The following is a 6,000-nucleotide window of genomic DNA, read 5'->3' as shown; positions in this document are numbered from 1 at the left end:
CAACATTTGATCCCCAACAATCTCCTCCCCACTGCCACGTCCTCAGTAACAGCCACCCCAATAATGGCTGCAACCTCCTCCTGGAGGTTAGGACATGTGTGTACACATCCCTCTCCAGTGGGTCTTCCTGCTTTGGCCATATATGTGAGAAGGAAATGAGATCTTGTTGTAAGAAGTATTTGATTGATGAGCCTGTCAACGTTGAGCAGATAGTATGGCCACAAGGTGGGAGTTGTGGTTATGAGTCCATTTATATCAGGGTAAAGTGGGATACAGTGTGACACAGTGGCGCAGGGCCAGAGCAGCTCCCTCACAGTGCCAGACACCTGGCTTCGATCCTGACCTCGGCTGCTGTTTGTACCGTGTTTGCACGTTCTCCCCGTGACCACGTGGGTTTCCTCTGGGTGCTCCGGTTTCCCACATCCCAAAAATGTGCAGGTTTGTAGGTTAATTAGCTTCAATATGTAGAATACAACTAGTGTACAGGTGATCGATGGTTGGTGTGGGCTCAATGGGCCAAAGGCCCTATTTTCATGCTGTATCTCTAAACTAAACCAACCTGAGGCTTGAATTCCAATTGACAGATTTATTGGAAGGGTTGATACTGTCTCATTTGTAGGTGTCCATTCTTAAAAATATCAATGATTCAAATATTATTTTTCTAGCTTCAAAAACTGTTCACTTTATTCTCTGTTTCACGCAGTCTACAGTGAAATTGCTAGAAAAACAGCATTCCAGTTATATATGGGCAAAATGAATGAGTGACAACAAAATTGGTGATGACTGATTCGCTGTAATTCACCCTCAACTTTATTGATATATTAGATGGATCACCAGTCTTCATTCATGTGTTGGAATGTGTTCAATCTGAATCACAGTCCTTTCAGTCAGCCCAACGTTTTTTGAAAACTGACAAAATTGGCAATTTATTGCATGAGGCTAAATACTGGAGGAAATCAGCGAGTCAGGCAGCATCTGTAAAGGGAAATGGACAGGCGATCTTTCAGGATCAGACCCTTCTTCAGCTGATAGTAGCAGGGGGGTGAAAGCTGGAAACCCGAGGTACCCACACTGCTATCAGTCTGAAGCAGGGACCCAACCTGAAACATCACCTGTCTATTTCCTCCACAGATGCTGCCTGACCCACTGGGTTCCTCCAGCACCCTGTGCTTTGCTCGAGGATCCAGCATCTGCAGTTCCTTGTGTCTCCATATAGTGAGGCTTGATTAGATCTTTCAGCCTTGTAACCTGAATGTGAATTTGATCAAAGTCAAGAATATTGTTGTTAGACCTTTCATTAGCCTACCTCCACTACCACCTCTGGCAGCTCATTCCATATTCCCATTTTGGTCAACATGAACAAGTTGGGCCAAAGGGCCTGTTTCCATGATGCATGACTCAACAACTGTCAAACCTCTAATGCCAAGGGACATGGAGCTCTCTCCCACTACTTCTCATTCCGTACGCCCACCACCATGTGGGAAAAGTTGTCCATCAGGTTCCTATTAAATCTTACCCGTCTCACATTAAACCTATGTCCTCTGGTGCTCGATTCCCCTACCCTGGGTAAAATACTGTGCATTCACCCTATCAAACCCCGTCATGATTTTATACACCTCTATAAGATCACCCATCAGCCCCCTGAGCTCCTAGCCTGCCTGACGTCTCCCTGTAGCTCAAGCCCTCAAGTCCTGGCAACATAAAATCTTGGCATTCTATCTAGTTTAGCTTAGTTTGGCTTAGTTTAATTTAGTGTAGTTTAGTTTATGATTGTCACGTGTACCGAGGTACAGTGAAAAACTTTTTTTGTTGCCTGCCATCGAATCAACAATGTTACAATCATGTTACAATCTAGTTCCAAGACTCGAACAAGTTGATTTTGATGAACAAGTTGATGAACAAGGTTAAGGGGGGACTTGACAGAGGTCTTTAAAATGATGAGAGGGATAGACAGAGTTGACGTGGACAAGCTTTTCCCATTGAGAGTAGGGAAGATTCAAACAAGAGGACATGACTTCAGAATTAAGGGACAGAAGTTTAGGGGTAATATGAGGGGGAACTTCTTTACTCAGGTAGCTCTGTGGAATGAGCTTCCAGTGGAAGTGGTGGAGGCAGGTTCGATTTTATCATTTAAAAATAAATTGGATAGTTATATGGACGGGAAGGGAATGAAGGGTTATGGTCTGAGCGCAGGTAGATGGGATTAGGGGAAAATAATTGTTCGGCATGGAATTGTAGGGCCGAGATGGCCTGTTTCCGTGCTGTAATTGTTATATGGTTATATGGTGATATGCACTATTATTGGTTGTTTATTTAACTATTATTTTATATATATACTGAACATCTTTTTTGATGTGTATTATAGGTTTTATAGATTACTACATTTACATAATGAGCATAACATTTACATAATGAGTATTACATAATGAGCATTTGCATAACCAGTGTGGAATGAGCTTCCAGTGGAAGTGGTGGAGGCAGGTTCGATTTTATCATTTAAAAATAATTGGATAGGTATATGGACGGGAAGGGAATGGAGGGTTATGGTCTGAGTGCAGGTAGATGGGACTAGGCAAGAATAAGTGTTCGGCACGGACTTGAAGGGCCGAGATGGCCTGTTTCCGTGCTGTAATGGTTATATGGTTATATTATATATCTGTTGTGCTGCTACAAGTTAGAATTTTGTTGTTCCATTTCATGACATATTGCAATAAAACACTCTTGAACCTACTCAAGCACTCTCCCCAAAGTATGACCCGGTTGCTAGAAGCCATCTGTAGGACACAATGGAACACTCATCCACCAACCAGTTATTTATTCCAGTTATTGTAGTCAAGAGAAAGACCACCCTGAGAAGTACAATGAAGCCAAGTGGTTTGCAAATGTAGCACTAGCATTCATCCTGATGCCAAAGGCAGTAATTGCTTGGCCCAATGCCTAGTTTTCTTTGTCTACCACAGTGCCAGCTGCAACCAGTCTTCAGGCTAAATGAAACCTTAAATAGCATTCAGCATTCAGCCGGTATTACACAAGCCTTGTATCAACCTATCACTCGGCCCATTACTGGCTTGTTCAGGGATATGTGCGTCATTAGCAAAAAAAAAAAAAAAAATCATATCACTGAAATGAAGTTAAACTAAGAGCCAATTTACAATCAGCACCCGAGTGTTAAGTTGTATACTTTCAATCTCCCTCTCAAGGAGGACTGCAAAGTTGTTGACATATCATTACAATAAGGTTGAAACTCTGAGAGCCAAACTCTTCCCATCAGACTGACAACAAACAGCTTCTTAACAAATAACACATTGGCTTCAGACCTTGCCATCCTGACGCTGACAGCTGAAGGAAATGACTTCTGTTTCTCATACACAAGCTGCAAATTGAATTTATTTGCAGCAACCAAGAGCCTCACTGACGTATAATATTATCGTTGTTTGTTAAATGTCACCAATGCCGCTCCAACTTTCCAGTAGCACCTCTCCACACAATCTTCTGCTCTGTGCAGGGCAGCACAGCACGGCGGTAGAGTTGCTGCCTTACTGCGCCAGAGACCCAGGTTCGACCCTGACTACGGGTGCTGTCTGTGCGGAGTTTGTACGTTCTCCCTGTGACCACGTGCGTTTTCTGCGGGTGCTCCGGTTTCCTCCCACACTCCGAAGATGTGCAGGTTTGTAGGTTGATTTGCTTCTGTAAACAGCCCCTAGTTTATAGGATAGTGCTAGTGTGCACAGTGATTGCTGCTCAGTGTGGACTCGGGCCGAAGGGCCTCTTTCCATGCTGTATATCTAAGGTCATTAATTTAGTTTATTACATGAGAGTACTCTCCAATATACCCTCTTCTGCAGAGAGTAAACCTCACAGTGAAGAAGGGTCTCAACATGAAACATCACCCATTCCTTCTCTCCACAGATGCTGCCTGTCCTGCTGAGTTACTCCAGCATTTTGTATCTACCTTCGATTTAAACCAGCATCTGCCATTTTTCCCTACACGTAAACCTTTGGTTGACTGAATTGCAGGATTCCATGATTCAGTCACCGGTCTCTTCCCACGTCATGTAGACCTGCGGGTTTGTAGGTTATTTGGCTTCTGCAATACTGGGATAACATAGAGCTAGTGTGAATGGGTGAACATTTGTCGGCATGGACTCGTGGGCTGTACGGCCTGTTTCCATGCTGTATCTCTAAACTGAAACTAAGCAAGATGGCTGGAATGTACAAATCACAGTGTGGACCAGATATGTTTAGTTTTGTATGAAGCGTCGAGCTTAGAGAAACAGCGTGGAAACAGACCCTTCAGCCCACTGTCCATGCCGTCCTCCGATCACCCATTCACACTAGTTCAATGTTGTCCACTCCCTACACACTATGATGTATTATCTTCAACAGGCATGAGAGGGGAGCTGGCCAAGGTAGACTGGAAAGGGACACTAGCAGGAATGACGGTGGAACAGCAATGGCAGGAATTTCTGGGCATAATCCGGAAGACGCAGGATCATTTCATTCCAAAAAGGAAGAAAGATTCGAAGGGGAGTAGGAGGCAACCGTGGCTGACAAGAGAAGTTCGGGATAGAATAAAACTAAAAAAAAAAGATGGAATAAAGGGGAGGCCATTTAAGACTGAGGTGAGAAAAAAACTTTTTAACCCAGAGTGTTGTGAATTTGTGGAATTCCCTACCACAGAGGGCAGTGGAGGCCAAATCACTGGTGGATTTAAGAGAGAGTTGGATAGAGCTCTCGGGGCTAGTGGAATTAAGGGATATAGGGAGAAGGCAGGCACGAGTTATAGATTTGGGACAATCAGCCATGACCACAATGAATGGCAGTGCTGGCTTGAAGGGCCGAATGGCCTCCTCCTGCACCTATTTTCAATGTTTCTATGTATAACACAGCAAAGAGTAGCCGGAAGTCAGAGGATTGGGAAACTTTCATAGGACAACAGAAGGAAACAAAACGGGCAATACGGGCTGAAAAGATGAAGTACGAGGGGAAGCTGTCCAGGAATATAAAGAAGGACAGTAAAAGCTTCTTTAGATATGTTAAGGGAGAAAAGAGTAACAAAGTCAAATGTGGATCCCTTGAAGGCAGACACGGGTGAAATTATTATGGGGAACAAGGAAATGGCAGAAGAGTTGAAAAGGTACTTTGGATCTGTCTTCACTAAGGAAGATACAAACAATCTCCCAGATGTACTGGAGGACAGAGGATCTAAGGGGGAAGAGGAACTGAAATAAATTGTCATTGGGCGAAAAATAGTATTGGGTAGGCTAATGGGTCTGAAGGATGATAAATCTACTGGGCCTGATGGTCTGCATCCCAGGGTCCTCAGGGAAGTGGCTCAAGAAATAGTGGACTCATTGGTGATCATTTTCCAATGTTCAATAGATTCAGGATCAGTTCCTGTGGATTGGAGGATAGCTAATGTTATCCCACTTTTCAAGAAAGAAAGAGAAAACGGGGAATTACAGACCAGTTAGCCTGACCGATGGTGGGAAAGATGCTGGAGTCAATTATTGAAGAGGTAATAATGGGGCATTTGGATACCAATAAAAGGATTAGTCCAAGTCAACATGGATTTATGAAAGGAAAATTATGCTTGACTAATCCCTTCCCTCCCACTCCACCGCTTTCCTGGGCACTTTCCCTTGCAACTGCAAGAAATGCTACACTTGTCGCTTTACCTCCCCCCTCGATTCCATTCAAGGACCCAAGCAGTCGTTCCAGGTGCGACAGAGGTTCACCTGCACCTCCTCCAACCTCATCTATTGCATCCGCTGCTCTAGATGTCAGCTGATCTATAACGGTGAGACCAAGCGTAGGCTTGGCGATCATTTCGCCCAACACCTCCGCTCGGTCCGCATTAACCAACCTGACCTCCTGGTGGCTCAGCACTTCAACACCCCCTCCCATTCCGTATCCGATCTCTCTGTCCTGGGCCTCCTCCACGGCCAGAGTGAGCAACACCGGAAATTGGAGGAACAGCACCTCATATTCCACTTGGGC

Source organism: Leucoraja erinacea, chromosome 13 (assembly GCF_028641065.1).
Source record: "Leucoraja erinacea ecotype New England chromosome 13, Leri_hhj_1, whole genome shotgun sequence".
Lineage (NCBI taxonomy): Eukaryota > Metazoa > Chordata > Chondrichthyes > Rajiformes > Rajidae > Leucoraja > Leucoraja erinaceus.
The sequence above is the reverse complement of the archived record's forward strand: the minus strand, read 5'-3'. Positions refer to the sequence as shown.